This window comes from Colobus angolensis, unplaced genomic scaffold (genome assembly GCF_000951035.1).
Source record: "Colobus angolensis palliatus isolate OR3802 unplaced genomic scaffold, Cang.pa_1.0 Scaffold456, whole genome shotgun sequence".
NCBI lineage: Eukaryota > Metazoa > Chordata > Mammalia > Primates > Cercopithecidae > Colobus > Colobus angolensis.
Genome location: NW_012117999.1, coordinates 2,172,507 through 2,197,291, shown reverse-complemented (window position 1 = coordinate 2,197,291; position 24,785 = coordinate 2,172,507). Strand labels below are relative to the sequence as shown.

Sequence of the window (24,785 nt, the reverse complement as noted above, 5' to 3'; positions counted from 1 at the left end):
TCCTTTGTAGGGACATGGATGCAGCTGGAAACCATCATTCTCAGCAAACTGTCGCAAGAACAGAAAACCAAACACCACATGTTCTCACTCATAGGTGGGAGTTGAACAATGAGATCACTTGGATATAGGAAGGGGAACATCACACACTGGGGCCTATTGTGGGAAGTGGGGAGGGGTGAGGGATAGCATTAGGAGATATACCTAATGTAAATGACGAGTTAATGGGTGCAGCACACCAACATGGCACATGTATACATAGGTAACAAACCTGCACGTTGTGCACATGTACCCTAGAACTTAAGGTATAATAAAAAAAAAGAAAAGAAAAAGTGGAAGAAATGTAAGAAAGAAAACTGTGATCAGAGAGAGTATTTTGAGTCCATGAACTAGGTCAAATTACTGACAAGGTTTAAAATGTGACTGTGAGTAGCCTTGTCAGAAAAGAAACTGGAGTCATTAGGGTTGAGATGGTTGAAGAATTCAGTTTTTTGAAGTAATATGATGTTGATATCACCAAGGATAACAGAAAGTATATTTGTTTCAAGTGTCGGAAGGATTATAGTAAGAAGGGGCACTTAATAGCTTTCTACAACTCCAGAAAAGGACAGTAATTTAATTTGAGCTGAAGAGTGCATCTGTGAAAGATAAGGGTGTTTTTAACAACAGAACAACCTATTAAATCAGGTAGACAAGTTTCTCTCTTAAACGGCTTTTAGTGTGCTGCAGTTTTCAGTGTTCAGCATATAGAGTCACATGGTATTTTATATTCTTATCTTGATCCCTGGAATATACTGATGATAGTTATTATGCTACATTATACTCATATAGTAAATAATAATAGTCATAATATTAATAATAAAAGCTTATACAGTACTTACTATGTGCCAGGGACTGATACGTTAGAACTTTACACAGATAAATTCGTTTAATTCTCGAAATAAGACTATGAGATAGATACTACTAGTATCTCTGATTTCAGATGAGGAAATGAGGCACAGAGTTGTTAATTTGCCCAAGGTCAATCAGTAGGTAAGTGTAAGAGACGGAATTCAAACCCAGGCAGTCTGGTGCCAAAGTCTGCATTCAAGCAGTTAGGGTTAACCTGACAGTATTTTCTATTTTCCTGTAAAGTGTTATGTGGAGTTCATTTAGAAACTCTTCTGGCTCTGGGAGATGATGTTTCTGTGATTCTGGTAAACTGAGAACACTTCATACATTTCAAGGCTGGTTATAATGCTGGGGTTACAGAAAATAATTCAGAGGTCTTTAATAGAAATGAAATAAAAAAGAAGGAAGGGGAAAGGGAGAAAGAGAAAAATAGCACATTATTTGTGAAATTTCTCTGATTTTAAGGATTGATCAAAATGTAAACATGGGCCGGGTGTGGCAGCTCACGTCTGTAATCCCAGTACTTTGGGAGGCTGAGGCAGGTGGATCACCTGAGGTGAGGAGTTTGAGACTAGCCTGCCCAACATGGTGAAACCTCGTCTCTACTAAAAATACAAAAATTAGCTGGTGTGGTGGTTCATGCCTGTAATCCCAGCTACTAGGGAGGCTGAGGCAGGAGAATCATTTGAACCCAGGAGATGGAGGTTGCAGTGACCCAAGTTCGTGCCATTGCCTGGGCAACAGAATGAGACTCCACCTCAAAAAAAAAGAAAGAAAATGGAAAGATGGTACCAACAATGAAAATGTGTATATCAACCCCTGAAACTCCTTTTATATATCCACCCCTGGAAGAATAAAATTGTGCTATTATTATGATAATTTAGTTTGACACTTCCTCAATATAAATAGTTACAAGATACTGTGTCAGTATCTCACTGAAATTTTTTTTTTTTTTGAGACAGAGTCTCATACTCTGTCACCCAGGCTGGAGTGCAGTGGCATGATCTCAGCTCACTGCAACCTCTACCTCCCTGGTTCAAGCGATTCTCCTGCCTCAGCCTCCCAAGTAGCTGGGATTACAGGCATGCACCACCACGGCTGGCCAATTTTTGTATTTTTAGTAGAGATAGGGTTTCACCATGTTGGCCAGACTGATGTTGAACTCCTAGCCTCAGGGGATCCACCTGCCTCAGCCTCCCAAAGTGCTGGGATTTCAGGTGTGAGGCACCATGCCTACCCTCTCTACTCATGGTTAACAAAGAGTAAAAAGAGATGTTATTATGGATGATATTATGGTTATTCGTCGTTATTTGAGGGTTATTCATCATTCTTTGAACATCTGAATGGACTTCAAGAATATGAAAGAAGTGGAGAACAATATAAAAGCACAGGCAGCACTATGCTTTACAGGAACGAATATATACATATACACATACACATTCACATAGATACATATTGGTGTATATATGTGGATGATTGAAAGAAATGGCAATAACATAACATAAGGACAAAGTCAATAAGCTGTAACTGGTTGGATTGAAATTGTGAAGTAAATGAAAGAGGTGAAAATTGAAGTTTGAGGCAACTTATTGCTTCTATTTAAAAGGTGGAGTGTTAGCAACTATAAATAGTAATTTAGAATTGACAGCTGCTATAGCTGAACTAGATCTTTTGAGAAACAAAAGGGTGTAACTTAAATGCAAACTCATGCCTTCCAAATTTCATTTCCCTGAAATTTTGCAGAGTAAAAGTTGTGGCTGTTGTCCAGATCTGGATGATAAAGGGATGATGAATCTTGAAATAATTTCCATTCCAGAATGAGTCAGTGACTGAAAGCAAGCATGCACTAGTACAGTTGCATTCCTAAAAATAAACGTTTTTGAGTCCTCTAGGACTCAGAGGACTAGCATATTTTCTACTAGCGACGTCAAGGCTCTAATGAAGTTCTGTGCTTGCTCTAAGCAAACTGAGATGCTACAGAGGAAAACTGGAAGGGATCAAGCTGTGGATCACTGCCAGTTGCTTTTCCTCGGTGCCTCCCTTTTCCTATTCCCTGTGTTCCAGTTGGAAACTGCAGCTGGACCCCACACTGGTAGCTGACTTCTATCCTATGCAGTGCCCAGGAAAATAGCTCTGGTGCCGCCGAAGCAGAGGTGGTGGATTTTAAATCAAACTTGTCACTGGAATGGACAGAACTTTAATAATATGAACATGATTATTTATGTCCTTTTCCAAGAATATACAAATCTGATAATATGACCCTTGAGTCCAGATTAAAAAACTCCAACTTACAAGACAAAAACCAAAGAGTAATCTTTAGCTTTACAAAAAGGTAGTTCACTGTTTCCCAGGAGCACTTAGTTCTATTGTTGTTTACAAACTGCTAATTATTTGTCACAATGGCTTACTGGTTAGATAATCTAAAGGTGACTTATTAGGGCAGTGCTGACTCAAAGCAAACAAACACAAAATCAACGACAGAGATATTGATAAATTACCCATGAAGTTACAATGCAATTAAATGGGGGGAAATGTGACTCTACTTATGAAAATTTAATGTTTATTGTTTTCAAAAACCAAGTAACTTTATAATGTGAGATATATTTACAATTTATTTCAATGCAATTAAGTTCTTATGAATTAAAAATAATATAACATAATACAGTATTGCTATTCAAAAATTATTTGATATTCAGTCCACATTAAACTTGAAATGGAAAACACCGAGAAAATGTTTTGAAACTATATTGACAGACTGTGCTTTAAAAATTAATGCTAATACGTGCTTTTTAAAAAAGCTTTTCTATGTTGATAACTACCAAATTAACTCATTTAGAAATACACATGCAGATATATTCAGATGTTAGGGGAAGATGCATTGGATCTTTGAATAACAGAGAAACTTCCCACAATAAACTCTTTCAGTATTACATTTATTTTAAGTCATATGTATGTCTGGAGCAATTTGGCAATTACTTACTTTTGAACAGTGAGACATATGTAAGGCATTAGGTTCACCAGGCAACAAGGATATAATCTGTGTACAATTCAAAAAATGTAAAAGACAAAGATCTACTTGAAGGCCTGCCAAAAAAAGAGTAGTGAAAAGTGATGTGTCCAGTGATGAGAGTGAGAGTTTGGGGCAGAATCCCAGCTAACAAAGATGAACAAATTTACATGCCTTGTAAAATTTAAAAATAAACCAGTCATCATTTTTCAAGTTTTAACAGAATATGCAGACAGGTCTCCTTTTCCACTATTTGTCCTAATTTCAAGAGAAACATGAAATGCAAAATGAAAAGCAACAAAAAGCTACTGTGAGAAAAATAAGGCCTTACAAGATATACTTGGAAATGTATCCGGAGTCACGGGGGTGGACTGGGGTTAGGTTGATGTCTTTTGGCACAAAGATTTGCAAAATGACGTGAATGACTTGAAGTACAGAAACAAATCAAGAGAGTTAGTTTCTAGTTCTCTGTGCTTAAACCTTATATGAGTTCCTAGTCTTCCTGTGCCTCAGTTTTCTTAATCTAGAATTTGAAGGCATTAAATGAACTAGTCACTGAGGTATTTGTGTTATCAGTATAATAAATTTCTTTTCATTGCCTTCCTTTTTATTTATTTATTTATTTATTTATTTTTGAGACAGGTTCTCACTGTGTCACCCGGGCTGGAGTGTAGTGGCACAATCATGGTTTATCGCAGCCTCAACCTCCTGGATTCAGGTGATCCTTCTACCTTGGCCTCCCAAGTAGCTGAGACTGCAGGCATGCATGTCACCATGCTCAGCTAATTTTTTGTAGAGATGGGGTTGGTCTCGAACTCCTGGGCTCAAGAGATCTGCCTGCCTCAACCTTCCAAAGTGCTGGGGTTACAGGCGTGAGCCACCATGTCTGGCCAATACATTTCTTTTATCTTTGGAACATTTGAAGAAGTAAAACTATTCTACCAAGAATGTGGATTATCTACTGTGCTGCTCACTGGGAGGTTATTTTTATGCCATTATGTAGGCTTACAAAGCCCCAAGAGTCATTAAATATGGCCATATTGTCATTGTTGTGAAAAACTCATACAAGTAATTGATTGCATTTGCTGACTTCCAACTTTTTAAAGAAACCTAAACCTGCTCTTTTCATTGCCTAATTGTCATTGTTTTTTGTGCTCTTACTGATTATATCATACAAATGGAAAAATACTTTAGTTAAATTTGTAAGAGATGGATTCCAGTGGCTAGGAAAATAAATAGTAAGAAATTTTTACTCTGGAGTTCATAGGTAGCATGTCAAAGGAGAAGACCATATTGTGGACATAATAATATATGTCATAATAATATATGTTATATAAGAAATACATATTTTGGTCTTAGTCCCCAATCCCTGGCATAGAAACCCTGTAGTCTCCTGAGAATGACTTTTTTTATGCTAATGGGATGATTCTTGGCAGCCAGGAGTAGGGGGGCAGGGGTGGGGAGTAGCTTCAGGATAGGGGCTGGTTGCCAGAAAAAGCAATAAGTGATTGGAGGGTTAAAACATTCAACCCCATCTTTGGCCTCTGAAAAGAAGAGAGAGGTGGAGATCGAGTCCAATCAGCAATTGTCAATGATTTAGTCACTCATGCCTTTTGTAATGAATCTGCCATAACAACTCCTAAAGGACAGGGCTTGGTGAGCTGCCAGATTGGTGAACACATCCAAGTGCTGGGGATGACTTGTTAGAAGAAAGCAAGGTAGCTGTGTGCTTCTGCCCTTCAATGCCATCCCTTGCCCTATGCATCTCTTCCATTTGTCTGTTCCTGAAATGTAGCCTCTGTAATATACTAGTAATAACAAATGGAACACTTTTTGAGTTCTGTGGGGCATTCTAGCCAATCATATGAGGAGGGGGTTGTGGGGACCCCTTAATCTCTAGTCAGGTGGGCAGAAAGATTGGTGGCCTGGGCATTCCATTAGTGGCTGTCTTCTGAAGTGGGCAGCCTCGTGGGACTGAGCCTTCAACCTGTGGAGTCTTTGCTGAATCCTAGACCTAGTGTCAGAACTGAATTGAACTGTAGGACAGCCAGTTGGTGTCAGAAAATTGGAGAATTGGTTGGTGTTGGAAAAGACACAACACTTAATATCAGAATTAGTGTCAGAAAACAGATAATACAACATGCCACACAGTCATATAAACAACATGCACCTATATGGAATAAATCAGTGTTCTAAAAAAGGCATTAATTAATTAGAAAAGGTGAAGTAACCATTCTGTGAGGGATGAACCTGTGATGTGAATGAGCAAGTGTTTGTTTCAGAAACAGGAAGAAACACATTACAATTTAATTAAATTTCAAAGTGCAACTTCAATAAGAGGAGGTGGGAAGCAAATAAAAAAGACAATATAATGTCCGTTAAGTTCTGTCTTCACAGATTGTTCAATCAAAAATCTTGGAATTACACTGCTGGGCACTTATTAAGTGTCTGCCCTGCTCTATAAATTAATACATCTAGACATGACTCCTAGCTATCAAACAAGTCTTACAAAAAATGGTCTCTTTTAATACCCAGAGTTTTGTGTATGTGTGTGAGAGAGCGAGCGAGAGAGAGAGAGAGAAAGAGAGAGAGAGAAATATATCAGTTCCCAGTATAGAAGTTACCAGGAGTGTCCAACTCCACATTGCCTCATCATAAGTAGTATTTTACCAAGTAAGTAAAAAGAACACTAAGGTGGAGAGGTTTTTCAAACGTGGTAAAGGTAAAGCGAGAGGCTGGAACTCATAGAATAGTGGAAAGCTATCAACTGTGAACAACAGTACATCATCCATAAACTTTGTGGGCTTTTAACCTCAAATTAAAGCTGAAGAAAGGCAACACTCTCCTCTTCCTCTGTAATCACAGAAGAAATGATGCCCGAACTGACATTTTTCCATGAACATTTTCCCAAGTAAAGCCCTCTGAGATCATTAAAGAATGTCTCATTTTATTTTTCAGTGGTTGAGGGAAGCTAAATCTTAAAGATGTCCAACACCAGATGAAAGCAGAAACATTTAGTCCAAACTCCAGACTGCATTTTTCCCAAACAGCTGACACTTGGCCATAGTGCAGGTATCTGAAATGCTGACTGACTTTTAGAAATGGATCTAGTTGTTAGTTTACATGTTGCTAGCAAGAAGAAAAAATACTCAAAGATGAGGCAGAGGAGCAGAGAAATACTTAGGCATAGAATTCAGGGTTTTCTCATTTCGGACCTAATCGTTTTGCAACTCAATACTTTTATCTTCTAAAACTCAAAACAGGTGCTCTTTCATATTAACATTCACAGCTCTGAATGTCACCAAGGTAAATATTTTGCCTGTCCTTTGGCACACTGCACATAAAATTTTAAATAATTCAAACAACCTACAGCTTGTCAGTGACCAAATAGAGCACTGGTAAAAATAAAATATCTTTTGGTTCAGCACCAGCTGGCTAAATTTAAACCCTGTATTATGTAATCTTAAAGTGTCCTTGCGTTTACTTGGTGTCTTAAGAGATTCTGTTATCATGCCTCTTCCAAATCACTTCAGTCTCTAACATCTAAACATTTAAGGCACAACAGGACCAAATTAAAGTGTTCACAGGCAATTGAAGACAGCAGAAAAATCCATTTGAAACAGTATATAGGGCATGATATCTTTAAAGTAAAATCTCAGTCTTCTCTGTTTAAGGTTGTAGTTACTATAATTAGGACTGGCAGATCCAACTGGCAGTGCTTTTCTTAATTCTGCAAAACATGTAAGAACCTGATTCTTTAATCTTACTCCAGTAATACTCCCAGAGGAGATGAGACTCTGGCTGGAGCAGGAACTACAAAAGCAAAGTAAGACTGAAAAAGAATAATTTTCATGCATTTCTTTGAGCAAGCTGTAACAGTTGAAAATGTTGTAAACTCTTTCTCTCAACAAATTCCAAGAAATATAATTTCTATTTTTAATATATTAATTACATTTCTGCTCATAAATGACAAACTAATTTTTTCTCTGCTTTCCCTCTTATTTGTAAGTTGAAGTATAACTTTAACTCATGACTGTTTATCAGGTTTGACTCATTATTCTTCAATATTAAGTATGAAAAATGCTATTCTGCAAACAGATTAACATATGAAGCTCTAAATTTTATCCTATTAAATCAATGCTAAATATTATCATAAAAGTAAAATTCAACTGGATATTTTCTTTTACAGTGATTACAATTTGACCTATGGTCTTCATTGACCTTAAGTAACCAGTGAGAGCATTTTACAATTCAGGAAGCAGACATATAGTCAATGACTACTTTACACTTACCTTTTATGATATTTAGGTTTAACCCCAAGTTTGTGGAAATATCATATATCTTTATAGCTCTTCACAGACTAGCTTCCTCCTTTGTTTCATGCACAGCAAATTTCCCAGTCCCCTGAAAGCAAAAGGTGCAGTGGAGGCCCGCTCCACTGAAGGGTCTATCAAGCAAATAGATGGGACGGCTGAATTTATTTTAGCAGAGCGTCTAAAGGATGCAACTTGGCACCTATTTTTAGGAACTGAGCTCTGTAAAGGTGGGGCCTGAGTCAACCACTCTTTTAAGAAGAGTGTCTCTGAGGCCACTCTGCTTCATAGTGTCCTCAGTAATGTATGCATGGCTCTAACACATGTGCAGTCAATCAAACTCCCTTCTGCAGCCACGACCACCAGCCAGCTCTGAATTTCTGTATAAAGTCTACAAATGAACCAGTGTCGATGAGGAAAAGGAGGGACTAAAGTTCTGGAATTACTTGCATCTGTTTTAATACTTTCAATCTCTTAAGACTCAAGAATATGAAAATAAAGCAGGTGGGAAAAGTTTCCATTTATTCTGGTGGAATAATTAACATGGATTCTCAGGAAGAGGAGACATTGCCTTTCCTTGACAAAATGTTCTTAGATATGTAAAACATTTGTTTGTTTCTTGAGGGTTCACGTATAAAGCAAAACACTACTCTAGTGTTGACTTAAGTAAAGGCTGTGCTGGTTTAGCAAAAAAAAAAAAAAAAAAGCCAAGGAAGAATGGTGGAAAGGAATTCTAGAGAGAATAGAGAGCACCCCTGCCATGTGAGTCCTTCTCATCAATATTAGCTTTAAATCATTCGGCATGAGGAAGAGCAGGCAGGGAAAAGGAGTCACCTCACGTGCTCCTGAAAGAATCATATTAAATGTCCTTTGCTGCCAGGACTTACCAAACACATGCTGCCAATCTGACCCAGAACCTAACGAGCGCTGCCATTTAGCTCAAAAATGCCAACATCTCATACATTCTCAGTACATAGAAAATAACCAGCTTCCTTTATCTTTCCTCCCTTCTATGACTTTCCTAATGTGGTGTGGCCTAACAACAAACTCAAATAAAGAAAGCAAATTGCCCTTTGGCTTAAAGAAACACTTGACCTATATACTCTATTTCATATATATGCCTATTCATAAGCTGTTTACTGTAACATTCACTAATAAAATTAGTACGTATATTACATTTTTCCATATACAATAATGATTTCTGTTAAAAGTAGGTCAAGGAGTGATATTCCAGCATATTAACTCTAAGAACAACTTTCTGAAATAGTGTTCTATATACTCCATAAGAGTGTTCAGGGCCAGGAGCCAGTATAGACTAATAACTTAGAGTTGTGCTTCCAAGTATGATAGCTATTAGGCACATGTAGCTATTTAAATTTTAATTGATCAAAATTAGGTAAAATTAAAAATTTAGTTCTTCAGCTACATTTCAAGTCAATCAGTCTCCACATGTGGACAGAAGCTATGTATTGGTGCAGATATAAAACGTTTCCAACATTGCAGAAAGGTCTACTGGACAATACTGATTTAAATCACAGGATTTCAACAGAGCTTTGACAATAATATACTCTGTGATCTGGGCAAGTTTCATAAGTTGTCTAAGCTTTACTTTATTCAACTGTGACTAAATGGGACTAAGCTGACCAACTTTCCATTGGTGTTGTGAAGATGAAATGAAATAATACATATAAATTAATTATTATGCTTACACTATTACTCCAATATAATATTTACATAATAAATAATTATTATTTTACTTTGCTATATGCAAAAGAAAATGGTACTGGATCTAAAATCACAATAATTCAATTTAAATTATGAGGAGATTGATCCTATAATGTAAACGTAGTCAATTTTATTCTTATATTTGCAGATAGTTGCTAATGATGCTTATGGTGATTTTACTCTTTTTAAAGGTTGTTAATTATTCAAAGATCTGACTTCTAGCTTCCTCACTTTCTCTCCTTATTAAAAACTTACTGCTTTCTCTTTCCATTTTATTGATATTTCTTTAAGTTTCACTCATGATAACTTTTCTTCAAGCTTGCTGTTTTTGATTTTTCAGGACAAAAGTGTATTTGATAAAAATACATATACATTAAATAGTATTTTTTCACTTTTTTCTTATAATAAATTTTCTAATGTATATATTAGTACAAAAACCCAATGATTATACATTAAGATAAACAAACAATGGTCAGGAAAAGAAACCTTGGTGGAACACTGTATAATAATTGGTAATAATTAAGAGCAATAAATGTTAAGTCTACGGGAGCACACATAAATTAACTGACCTAAGTTTAAGCAAAAATGTTCAGTCATAAAATTAATTAGTGATCACATAATTTGGTTCATTCATTTTAGTCATGAAGACAATGAAAACATCAGGACCTAGATTCTGATCATTCATTATTACAGTGGCTTTAGACACTGAATTTCATTCTTCATTTAATAACAGCTTAATCAATTACTATGAAACTACTATGAAAGCAAGATAGATGAATGATGGGTAGATGGATGGATGGGTGATAGACAGACAGGTATAAAGGCAGAAAGATTCATAAGGTGATCCCTTGTATCACAAAACTTATACATTCAAATGGAAAATTTTACTCCCTATCTAATCTGATATTGATAGTGCCTAGATACCTCTACCTATTAAAACCTGTATTGTACTTACTGAAACTTACTTAAGTTCTTGTAGTGGGATGATGCTAGTAATTAGCATCAGGCCAATGCCGTCATGGAAGACAATTAGAAAGTGGCATCAATTACAGAGATCATATACGTTAGGCATCAGAGACAGCCAAACCAATGAGACCCAGAAGCAGTACAATTCAAGAAAGACAAGAACCTTACAAATATAAGTTGAGGATCTGAGGCTGTCCTGGGGGTCTTTGTCAATTTTGGATGCAGGTAGAGCCTGAGAATCTGGGCTTGGTCCAAGGAGAACACTGCTGCTGGAAACAGAAAAACAGCAGAAACTTTGGCAATTCCATGGGACTGGAGTGACGAAACTGGAGAGGCGAAGGATTTCAAATTCTATTTTCTTTCTAAGATGTTTCCAAAATTCCAAAATTTCACAGGATAGTAGGATACAATCGTAAGCCCAAACACAGAAAAGTAAAGTGGAATAGCCTACATTTTCATGATACTTAAACAAGTATCTCTGAGGAGGGCTGGTAACAGTTGAAAGCCTTCAAATAACAGGGATACTGACTCTAAAACAATGTGCAACAACTGCCTGTCTTTAGAAATGACTTGATAATCTGGGTTTAGCTGGAGGCTGAGAATTCTGTCTTGGCCCTAGCAGATGGGAGACAGATGAACCAGCAAAGGTTTGGGCATTTGATCAGGCTTGGAGTGATAAAATTGGTGATTCGAGTATATTCAAACACAGCCAAGCTCCTCAAGACATTTGCCAAATTTGGAAGCTTCACATGGTGTGAGGCTAAATAGCCAAGCTGAAAAACCTCAGAAAATAGAGCAGAGATTCCTGCAGACTACATGTTGAGGAGAAAAGGATCTCACAGATTCTCAAAAAAAAAAAAAAAAAAAAAAAAAAAAAAAAAAAAAAAAAAAAATAAAGTGGTCAATGCCTCTCTGCTCTCCATTCTAGCTGCTCAGCAGTGGAAAGATTTAATCTCTCTGATGAAGGTCACAATCTGCAACTTTGTTTTTGAATACACACTGCTTACTAGGCATGCAAAGAGACAGAATATTGTCATTGATACTAAAAAAAAACTTTTCAAGGAAGCAGGCGTTGTAGATACTTAAATTGGCAGATAAGGACTTTAATCACAATTGATATATTTAAGAAAATATAAGAAATAACACACAAAATATAGGAAAAGATAGAGAATTTCATGAGAAAATTAAAATGACAAAATAACAACGAAATAGACATTCAAAAATTGAGAAATACAATACAAGAAATTAAGAAATCAATGGTAGATTTAACAGCAGATTGGAGACAGCAAAATATAAAATTTTTAATCTGGAAGACAAATGGATAAACAATAGAAAGGCTGGGTACGGATATTTTTTATTAAATATCAATAAGTACTCATTAGATTTCAGCAGCAGTATGACATTATTGAATCATATAACTATACTCCATTAAAACCTTTGTTGCATTTGTTCTTGACAAGCTACATCTACATTCTCTCATGTTTGTTCATTTTGTGCTAAGTGAATGAAAACAGTGCCACCCCATTACCACAGCTTGCTTTTGCCATCTAGTATAGTTGCTTTCTTCACAACTTGCAATCTATATCTTATCCCAGTCTACAATGAAAAATATTTAACAGAACAGAGCCCCTAATACATACAAAGCCCTTCTACTGCTAAAGACTTCCCTCTTAGGTTAAGTTGATATATGACGTTAGATCCACTTAGGAATCCATAATTGTAGGTGTTCTTGATAACCTGAAATAAAATTGATCTGGTTAGGGTATTTCAAAATTCTATGCGCTTCTTTTCTAGGTTATGAGACATTTTGAGTTCACTCCCTTTTCTATTTTTGCTGGTGTTACTAGTTGTTAGGTGAAGACTATTCTCTTTGACATAAAAGACCAACATTGATTTGGCTCACATTTATTTTCTTGTTCCTTAATTAATATAAAAACTTTCCAATAAAAGTAGTAAATTTTTTTTTCTTTTCTTAATTTTCCTTTAAGAGAACCATTTACATTTTATACATAAATTGTGCCAGGAAGGTGATTTACCTTCATTATTTTCTTTTATTCTGTCAGCAATCCCAAGATATTACTGTTTTCACCATTTTATAGAAAGAAACTGAGGATAAGTAAAGTTAAATAACTTCTCCAAGGAAAAAAGTTAACAATCAGCAAAAGTGGGAATTGGATTCATTTCTGCTGACTCTATATGTTTGGATTATTTGGGATATTATTTATCCTGACCTTAATCTAAAAGTTCTATCCAAGCACTATGTTGGGTGATATGTTTTGAGAGGGATCAACTCTTCCCCATAATAAATTCTTAGTGTAGGCCTGCAATAGGTAGGCTCTGGCAAGGTCCTGTCTGTGCATGGTAGCAAAGTGAACTATTAGGGGAGGTATGGGAACTTTAAAGCAGGGACAACTGTAGTTCAGTCATCTGATATGCAATCCTGACCCAATGGGGCCCATCTAAGGTTTGTAGAATTAAAGAGCAAACATATAAAATGAAAGTTTCATATTATTAGCTAGTATACACAAAATACTAGCCCACCAATGAGGATCTGGAAATCTGCTTTGACCCTTGCAGGTAGCATGACCCATTGATCCATTCAGGTGTCTAATTACTAATAATTAGAGTATTAGTAATTGAATTGCATCTAAATGTAACCAACTATACAAGTAATCAACTATACACTTGTCCAAGTTTAATTCCATTAAAATTACATCATGGTATTAATAAAGTATGAATAAGGTCTTTGGGCATATGACTCATATTTAAATCATATCTCATAGTGTTAAGCAGAGTGACCATGATAAATTTGTCATGCAAGCCAGGGGGCTTTTGGGGGTGAAGAAAGCACCGTTAATAACTATGCCAACGTAATGGCATAAGCTGGGATGGTCCAGGGGAAACAGGGATGCATAAACACCTGACCAATGAGCCAAATGTGGACCCTCTTGACCTACCATTGGAGCACACAATGAGGAGGATTTCTAATGATCTGGCTCCCAATATAAAAAATAAAAGTAAAAATGTTCTTTACTAGTTACGTCAGTGTTTAAAGGATCATCTCTGTCCTATAAATATAATTTGGATTGACATATCCCTTATAATAAAGACAGGAATGAATGAAAGAACTAGAGAGAATCAATGATACTTGTTCCAGAGGAAAAAAGGTAAGGTATAATTAGGAAGCTTCCTGGTTAAAAAACGGTGGAGGTCTAGATGTTCTTGATAGGTTTCTTGTCAACCTTCAATTAAAATAATTTAAAAAACAAAACATTAATTACTAATAATGAGAGAGTGAGAAGTCGAAGAGAAACAAGAATTTGAAGAAGATAAAGAGGAAGAGAAGTTGGAGGAGATATGCTGAAATTTGTACAGAATTTCCAATTGTGGTTATCCTTGTGAGCAACAAATATGAATCACAATTTTGGATGACATACTGCATAGGGCAAACTCTGAGTCAGAAGGGAACAAATAGTTTCCCCAAATAAAAGAGAGAGGATTGGACTCACTCCACAGTCTGGTTTTGCTTTGACCGAAATTAGGTGGGCTCAACAATTCCACGTAAACATCTTCTGGACCAGCCCAAGCCACAGCCCTGCCTCTGCTACACCCCTACTCCGTCATTATATACTTATGCACACACCATGTCTCTCAGGACAAAAGGAAAAGATGGTGATGGGTTGTTAGGTTCTTAAGGGAACAATGCTTTAGAGAAGGGATGGTGGAACTCTGTAATATTTCATGGTTTGTGCCATACAAAAGGAAGTTTACACATTGTATGTGAAAACGCAAGTTAGGATTATAAGATATAGGATGGAAGTCATAATTCTATTCAGCAACTTTTCCCAGTATCAGTAATTCAAGATTTTAGATATAATTCTGAAGGAAAAGAAAAATTGATGGGAGAAATTATAGGATCCAAGTATTTAGTGATGGCAGAATAAGAAAAATGTACTCACCTTATTGAAAGGAAATGGCAGATCTCAGTCAATGAAGACCCAATACAAGTCAAGTTAAGTAGACAAGGTAGAATAAAGAGGCACTGCTAAACAATGGTAAAGGACAGTGACTGGATGAGGCACAGAACTGATAAAGTTTATTAGTTTATTCCAAAATACCTGAAAAAGTCACAAAGATACAAGCTATGTTCTAGATGTGCTGAAAAAGATTCAGGGAGAGAAGCTTCTATGAAAGTGGATTAGCTGTTATTAAGGAGACAATAAAATGAAATAAAATAATGAAAACAGTGAAGAATAGAATAGACTGCAAAATTACACACAAAAATTAAAATGGCACTTGATACAGAAAAGAGCACATATAAAGATGAAATTCAATCAATGTAATGGGGAAAATTTCGAGAAATTTTTCCATAACACAGGAGCAAAATCAAAGAGATGAAAATGAAGACATAGAAAAGGATTAATATGAAGGAAGAGGTATGATCAAAGAAACATAACTGTTTCAGAGGAGGAAAGAGCAAAATAGCATAGAAATAAATATTAAATTTAAAAGGAAATAAAAAGTTTTTGAGGTGAAGATCTGAGATGACAAAACCAAAGGCTTAAGACATCTGGATATGCTCTTATAAATTTTTGAATTTTAAAGATTAAAAAATAATGAATAAAGAAAAAAGACAACTGATTGCAGAGTTCTTCAGTAAGATATGCACTATGAAACAGTGGAATATTAAGTGAAAGGTGTTTCAAGTTTGTTTTTGTAATGGACATAGATTTGAATAGATAACTCTATAGACAACTTTCTGTTATTTATGTATGAAGAATATAGAGGCATACTTTAGAATACATAAACAATTTCTGATCAGGTGCAGTGGCCCATGCTTGTAATCCAGTACTTTGGGTGTGTGGGGCGAAAGGATGACCTGAGCCCAGGACTTTGAGAAGGGCCTAGGCAACATAGGGAGACCCTGTCTCCACAAAAACATTAAAAAAAAATTTAGCCCAGTGTGGTGACATGTGCCTATAGTCCCAGCTACTCCAGAGGCTGAGGTTAGAGGATCCCTTGAGCTCTGAAGTCAAGGCTGCAGTGAGTAGTGATCATGCCACTGCACCCCAGCTTGGGCAACAGAGCAAGACCCTGTCTCAAACATTAAAAAAAAATTTAGCCCAGTGTGGTGGCATGTGCCTATAGTCCCAGCTACTCCAGAGGCTGAGGTTAGAGGATCCCTTGAGCTCTGTAGTCAAGGCTGCAGTGAGTAGTGATCATGCCACTGCACCCCAGCTTGGGCAACAGAGCAAGACCCTGTCTCAAAAAAAAAAAAAAAAAAGAAAAAGAGAGAGAGAAAAAGAAAAGAAAGAAAATTCTCAGATAAAGAAAATGATTAGGCTGGGCACAGTGGCTCACACCAGTAATCCCAGAACTTTGGGAGGCCAAGGTGGGCAGATCATGAGGTCAGGAGTTCGACAGCAGCCTGACTAATACTGTGAAACCCTGCCACTACTAAAGATACAAAAAATTAGCTGGGTGTGGTGGTGCTCCCCTGTAATCCCAGCTACTCGGAGGCTGAGGCAGAAGAATTGCTTGAACCCGGAAGGCAGAGGTTGCAATGAGCCAAGATGGCGCCTTTGCACTCCAGACAGGGAGAGACTTTGTCTCAAAAAAACAAACAACAACAACAAAAAAAACAAAGAAGATGATTAATGTGTCCTCACTGGGGAAGCGAGTAAAATATATCTGCAAGCTCACAAGAGAAGATTCCAAGTTAAGAGTAAAAGAATGGGAAGCTTATTGTATAAAAAGACGTTTGCATTAAAACCAAACAAATATTGTAATTGCAGTTATAAAATTGGATGTAAAATTAAAATATTCCTTGAAAATGTATATAAAAAGAACACAGCTTTAGCATATATAACATTATGTTAATAATGTAATGATTCAGGGATCTAGTCTTAGATTAAAATATATTCTGTGTCATTTAATATGAGAGTGGAGAAAAGCAGGAGAAATAAAATTTAGTTGAATTTTTTTGGAGCTTGATGAATTTACTCAGTCATTCAGTCATACATTCTTTCATTGAGAAAGTTTTCAAATGTTTATTCAACACCTCTGTGTGAAGTGCTGTGTTAGATATGATGTTTACAGATAAACAAAACATTCATTGGCCCTAGTAACACACAAATATATGTGTATAAAACAGGGTAAGTTTATGAAGGAGAAGAAATTAGTGGTGTGAGGAAAAAAACACCTGAAGGTGGTCATCAAATTTTAAATTTCATCAGGAGAATAAATACAAAAAGAAAAAAAGGAGTGAAGTAAAAAAACTTATGAACAAATACAGCTCACTAGCCCCCACAAAAATTACTATTTACAAAGCTGTATTAATTAAATGCTGTGGAACTAGCAGAAAAATGAGCAGTATTTTTTTAGTGGAATAAAAATAACCATCCTGAATCAAACAATACTGTTTAGTAAAGGTAACAAAATGGAAGAAATTTGTCAAACAGCCTTTGGAAACCCAACTAAGTAACTAGAAATAAATTATTCTTTATTTCTAGTTCACATTGTACTTTATTTCAAAATATATTCCAAACTAATTAAATACTTCAGTTTCAATGCAATTAGTAAGTATAAGAAATAGAAATGTGTTTTTCAGAGCTATATGTTTAGTCAACATTTCATACAGTACAAGAAATTATGCATAAAACATCCTCTCTACAAAAGCACCCAATCCTTTTTAATGTAGGTAACTGATTGCTGTTAAGTTTTTCACATCTCCTGAAATGTTCTCTGTATATAAGCACATATATGTGTTCATATTTGCATAAAATGCAAGTATAAATAACATGTATATATATGAAACAATACTTTTCACTTTTCTACAAATGGGAGAATTATATACTCAATGCTCCACATTTGCTTTTTTTGTTGTTTTTACTGAATAATGTTGCAAATCAATTTCTGTTAGCATAAGAAAATCTTATTAATCTTAATGGCCATTGTATGGACATACCATATTCCATTTAGTTAGTCTCCTATTCATAGTTGTTTAGGTTGCTTCCAGAATTCTTCTATTAGAAAAAATGATGCAATCAATAATCTCAAACATGTGTGTGCTTGACATATTAAGAGCTACATGCTTCTAATAAATACGAGAGATATTGACAAATGTCCCTCTAAAGGGCTAAATTACAGTTATTGTCAATTTAATCTTCTACCACTGGCATGAAAGTAGTGTCAAACACTTGGATATTTGCATATCTGATAGATAAGTGTAGTGTTTCATTATTTAAATTTATATGAATATATTAATTTGGAGTGAGGCAAAGCAATACATGAATATTTAACTGATTTTAAAAATATAAACTCATCTTTCTCATAAGGGCAAAAACCTAAACAATCTAAGTGCCTACAAGTTGAGAATTTGTTAAGCAAATTAATATACATTATAGAATGATTATAAATAGACTTTTTTTATAAAATGTTTTTGAAGAATACTTAATAACATGGAAAAATGTTCACATTAGATGTCAATGCGACTTCAGATTTCCCTTAGGATGCAGGAAATTGCAAGAGAATACATTCTTAAAATAACAATGAGCTGAATACTATACATTCATAAATATAAAATAAAATTATAGTATTGTTTTAAGTCCATCTGAAAACCAAGGTTATAGGAGAAAACTAATGAACTGAAATGAAAAAGAAATGATACGCTCTATCTATGAGATTAGAGACAACTATTGTTTTCATCTTTAGCACATCACTGGGAGGAGGAAGCTACCATAGGTGTAGATAAAACAAAAACAGCTGAGCTATTAATTATTCTTAAAAGTAGATTTGGGCTAGTGTGACATTTAAAAATTATTTTAAGTCCCAAACACAAAGAGGATCTATGCCTGCCCATCAACTGTCTCCCATAGAAGTTCGCTCAGCTGCAATGAGATCTACTGGGGGCAGGATTGAAGAGAGAAACCTCACAGTCAGCCTGGCCCCTTATGCTGAGTGCAAGGCAGTGACCATCTACAAATGAATTATGGACAGAGGAGCAGACAGACACATCCCTCCCCTATAGAGGTGACTGGGCTCTCTGGAAGTCTGAAAGGAGTGCAGGGGAGCTGAGACAAGCCATTCAGAAACTCAACTACCAGGACTTGCTAAACAATGATTTCAGTTCCACTCACTAATGTAAATCCTCTGGTGAACTAATTATAACAAAGACAATCATAGAACGAATACATAGCTAATCTATAGACTAAATTGACTTACCCCACACTAACAACCTTACAAAATAAATGTGCCCTTTTCTGAGAGGGCATGATATTTCTTTCAGCTTGTTCTGTTCTTTACACAAAATGTCCAAGTACTCAATTAAAAAATCATGAAGCCCCAAAGGAAGCAAGAACATGTGACCTACCACTAAAAGAAAACACAGTCAATAGCACTGGAGGCAAAGATGGCTTAGATGTTAAAATTATTCAATAGAAACTTTAGAGTAGAGAGGGGGCTGGCAAGATGGTTGAATAGGAACAGCTCCAGTCTGCAGCTCCCAGCGAGATCAATGCAGAAGGCAGGTGATTTCTGCATTTCCAAATGAGGTACCTGGCTCATCTCACTGGGAATGGTTAGACAGTGGGTGCAGCCCATGGAGGGCGAGCAGAAGCAGGGTGTGGCATCGCCTCACCTGGGAAGCGTAAGGGGTCAAGGAACTCCCTCCCCTACCCAAGGGAAGGCCCTGGGTTTCAAGCATAAAACTGGGCAGCTGTTTGGGCAGACATTGAGCTAGCTGCAGGAGTTTTATTTTCATGCCCCAGTTGGCACCTGGAATGCCAACGAGACAGAACTGTTCACTCCCCTGGAAAGGGGGCTGAAGCCAGGGAGCCAAGTAGTCTAGCTCAGCGGAACCCCCTCCCACAGAGCCCAGCAAGATAAGATCCACTGGCTTGAAATTCTTGCTGCCAGCACAGCAGTCTGAAGTCAACTTGGGATGCTCAAGCTTGGTAAGGGGAGGGACGTCCACCATTACTGAGGCTTGAGTAGGTGGTTTTCCCCTCACAGGGTAAACAAAGCTGCTGGGTACCACAGCTAGACAAAGCTGCTGTAGCCAGACTGCCTCTCCAGATTCCTCCTCTCTGGGCAGGGCATTTCTGAAAGAAAGGCAGCAGCCCCAGTCAGGGGCTTACAGATAAAACCCCCCACTCCCTGGGACAGAACACCTGGGGGAAGGAGCGCAGCTTCAGCAGACTTAAACACTCCTGACTGCTGGCTCTGAAGAGAGTAGCGGATCTCTCAGGACAGCGTTCGAGCTCTGCTGAGGGAAAGACTGCCTCTTCAAGTGGTTCCCTGAACCCCATGCCTACTGACTGGGAGATACCTCCCACCAGGGTTCAACAGACACCTCATACAGGATAGCTCTAGCTGGCATCTGGCAGGTGCACCTCTGGGATGAAGCAGCTTTGCTGTTCTGCACCCTCCACTGGTGATACCTGGGCAAACCGGGGCTGGAGTGGACCTCCAGCAAACTCCAGCAAACTCCAGCACACCTGCAGCAGAAGGTCCTGACTGTTAGAAGGAAAACTAACAAACAGAAAGAAATAGCATCAACATCAACAAAAAGGACATCCACTACATGATGACAAAGGGATCAATTCAACAAGAAGAGCTAACTATCCTAAATAAGTATGAATGCAATACAGGAGCACCCAGATTCATAAAGTAAGTTCTTTTTTTTTTTTTTGAGACAGAGTCTCGCTCTGTTGCCCAGGCTGGAGCTGGAGTGCAGTGGCCGGATCTCAGCTCACTGCAAGCTCTGCCTCCTGGGTTTATGCCATTCTCCTGCCTCAGCCTCCTGAGTAGCTGGGACTACAGGTGCCCGCCACCTCTCCTGGCTAGTTTTTTGTATTTTTTAGAAGAGACGGGGTTTCACTGGGTTAGCCAGGATAGTCTCAATCTCCTGACCTTGTGATCTGCCCGTCTTGGCCTCCCAAAGTGCTGGGATTACAGGCTTGAGCCACCACATCCGGCCTCATAAAGCAAGTTCTAAAGAGTCTTAGACTCCCACACAATAACAATGGGAGAATTTAGCACCCACTGTCAATAGTAGACAGATCAACGAGACAGAAAGTTAACAAGGATATTCAGGACTTGAACTCAACTCTGGACAAAGCAGACCTATTAGACATCTACAGAACACTCCACCCCAAATTAATAGTATATACATTCTCAGCACCACATCACCCTTATTCTGAAATTGACCACATAATTAGAAGTAAAACACTCCTCAGCAAATGCAAAAGAATGGAAATCATAACAGTCTCTCAGACCACAGTGCAATCAAATTAGAACTCAAGATTAAAAAACTCACTCAAAATCACACAACTACATGGAAACGGAACAACCTGATCCTGAATGACTACTGGGTATATAACAAAATTAAGGCAGAAATAAATGAGCTCTTTGAAACCAGTGAGAACAAAGATACAATGTACCAGAATCTCTGGGGCACAGATAAAGCAGTCTTTAGAGGGAAATTTATAGCACTAAAAGTCGATACCCTAACATCACAATTAAAATAACTAGAGAAGCAAGAGCAAACAAATTCAAAAGCTAGCAGAAGACAAGAAATAACTAAGATCAGAGCAGAACTGAAAGAGATAGAGACACGAAAAACCCTTCAAAAAATCAGTGAATCCAACAGCTTGTTTTTTAAAAAGATTAACAAAATAGATAGATTGCTAGCCCCAGAGAGAAGAATCAAATAGACACAAAAAAAATGATAAAGGGAAGTCGCCACTTATCCCACAGAAATATAAGCTACCATCAGAGAATGCTATAAACATCTCTCAGCAAATAAAATAAAAAAAAATCTAGAAGAAATGGATAAATTGCTGAACACATACACCCTCCCAAGACTAAACCAGGAAGAAGTTGAATCCCTGAACAGACCAAAAGCAAATTCTGATATTGAGGCAGTAACTAATAGCCTACCAACCAAAGCAAGCCCAGGACCAGACAGATGCACAGCCAAATTCTACCAGAGGTACAAACAGGAGCTGGTACCGTTCCTTCTGAAACGACTGCAAACAATATAAAAAAGGGACTCCTCCCTAACTCATTTTATGATGCCAGAATCATCCTGATGCCGAAACCTGGCAGAGAAACAACCAAAAAAGAAAATTTCAGGCCCATATTCCTGATGAACACCGACATGAAAATCCTCAACAAAACACTGGCGAACCGAATCCAGCGGCACATCAAAAAGCTTATCCACTATGATCAAGTTGGCTTCATCCCTGGGATGCAAGGCTGGTTCAATGTATGGTTGACACAGCCAAACCGTATCAAATGGCAAACAGGCATATGAAAAAGTGCTCAACATCACTGATCATCAGAGAAATGCAAATCAGAACCACAATGAGATATCATGTCACCCAAGTTAATATGGCTTTTATCCAAAAGCTTGGCATTAATAAATGCTGGTGAGGTTGTGGAGAAAAGAGAACCCTAGTACACTGTAAGTAAATATGTAAATTAGTATATTTACTATGGAGAACAGTTTGGGGTTCCTTGAAAAACTAAAAATAGAGCTACCATACTATCCAACAATCCCACTGCTGGGTATATTTCCTCAAAAAAGGGAAATTAATGTATTGGAGAGATATCTGCACTCTCATGTTTATTGCAGCCCTCTTCACAATAGCCAAGATTTGGAAGCAACCTAAGTGTCCATCAACAGATAAATGGATAAAGAAAATGTGGTACTTATACACAATGCAGTAGTATTCAGCCATGAAAATGAATGAGATTCTGTCATTTGCAACAACATGGATGAAAATGGAGGTCACTACATGAAGTGAAATAAGGCAGGTACAGAAAGACAAACTCCGCATATTCTCACTTGTTTGTGGGATCTAAACACCAAACCATTGAATTCATGGATATAGACAGTAGAAGGATGGTTATCAGAGGCTGAGAGGCATAATGTGGTATTGTGGGAGAGGGAAGTGAAGATGGTTAATGGGTCCAGAAAAAGTTAGAAAGAATGAATAAGAACTATTTGATAGCACAATAGGGGGACTGTAGTCAATAATAATTTAATTGTACATTTGAAAATAAAAGTTTATTTGAGTTGTTTGTAACACAAAGGATAAATGCTTGAGGGAATGGATACGCAATTTTCCATGATGTGATTACTACGCATTGCATGCCTGTACCAAAATATCTCATGTACCCAATAAATATATACATCTATTTTATGCCCACAACAATTAAAAATAAAAAGTACATTAAAACGTGTGTCATGAAGACACTAAGAATGGGAAAAGTAACGTGGCTATATTGATGTCAGAAAAAGTAGACTCTGAGGTTAAGAATGTGTAGGATGTAAAATGGGGCATGCCACAATAATGAAAAAGAACCAATTTATGAAGAAGACATAGGATTCTTAAATACCTAATAATAAAACTCCTAAACACTTGAATTAAAAAATTCAGAACTAAGGAAGAAATAAATTCACAATCATAGTTGGAAGCTTTAACATCTCTTTCCATACTTGACAGAATAAGTAGACTAATGTCAGTGAATATGTCAAAAACTCAAAAACACTATCATCTGTTTGACTAGGCTGACATGTATAAAACACCAACCTAATAACAGAATGCATATTCTTCTCAAGTGAACATAAAATAATTATTTAAAAAACCATCTCTCTATATAGCAAACTAGTAATTCCTACACAGTATGTTCCTTGAGCACAATTGCATTAAAGTAGAAATCAATAATAATAAGATACCTAAAAATGTTCCAAATATTTCTAAATAAAACAAACCATTTCATAGTACCCCATGAGTAGAAGAATAAATCAGAAAAACAATTAAAATAAAATTTTAAGTGAATGATAATGCTAACAACATGTTAAAATTATAGAATGCAGTTGTAGCAGTAACTAGTCAGACATTTATAGTGCTGAATGCATTTATTAAAATAAAGAAAGAGGCTGGGTGCAGGAGCTCAGGCCTGTAATCCCAGCACTTTGGGAGGCTGAGGTGGACAGATCACCTGAGGTCAGGAGTTCGAGACCAGCCTGGCTGGGCATGGTGGTGTGCACTTGTAATCCCAGCTACTCAGGAGGCTGAGGCAGGAGAATCACTTGAATCCTGGAGGCAGAGGGTGCAGTGAGCTGAAATCATGCCACTGCACTCCAGCTTGGGCAACAGAACAAGACTCTTTTCCAAAAAAAAAAGACGAAAGGCAAAAAGGGAAGTTTTACCTTAGCAGCTGGAAAAAGAAGAGTAAAATAAACTGAAAAGAAGTTGAAGAATGGAAACAGGAAAAATAAGATTAGATATCCATATAATAGAAACATACCATAAAGATAAAAGCAAAACTAATTGCATTATTAATTAATAAAATTGATAACATCTAGCAAGATTGCTTAAAATAGAGGAGAAAGTAGAAATTATCAGTCGTAGGATTGAAATACTGAATGTCACTACAGATATTGCAGATTTTAAAAGGAAAAATAAGAGAGTATTGATAATCAATTTTTGTCAGTAAATAGACAACCTCAGATGATGTGAATAAATTCTTTGGAAAGATACCATTTATCAAAAGCAACACAAGAAATAAAATATACAAATAACTCTATATTCAGTAAATGAATTGTAATTTTGATTTAAATTATCTCCGCACTTAAAACATTTCAAGTATATATTACTTCATTGGTAAATTCTATCAAAGATGTAATAAAGAAATAATACCAATATTACCTAAAATTTTTCAAAAAAATAGAGGGAAGAAACACTTTCTGACACACTTTTTTGAAGCCTACCTAACCCTGATGAAGCAAGGGAATTAAAAGAAAGAAGTTAAAGACTAATATTTTTCCTGAGCATAAACTAAAAAATCTCAACATATTAGAAACTTAAGTATAG

The 24,785-nt window shown here is 36.7% G+C and overlaps 1 protein-coding gene across 7 annotated transcripts in view; it reads right to left on the bottom strand.

Moving 5' to 3' along the window:
* The window catches only part of XIRP2 (xin actin-binding repeat containing 2), a 357,739-nt gene that overhangs the window by 74,776 nt on the left and 258,178 nt on the right, over positions 1-24,785 (bottom strand). For 2 of the 7 annotated variants that reach the window (XM_011958037.1, XM_011958042.1), the window contains exon 1: positions 8,188-8,435. The exons of 4 other annotated variants lie outside the window; for them this stretch is intronic. The gene's annotated coding sequence lies outside the window, so the exon portion shown is untranslated. Of the gene's footprint in view, positions 1-8,187; positions 8,436-11,067; positions 11,166-24,785 lie in introns of those variants that run through there. One more of the 7 variants, XM_011958038.1, reaches the window with a different exon arrangement.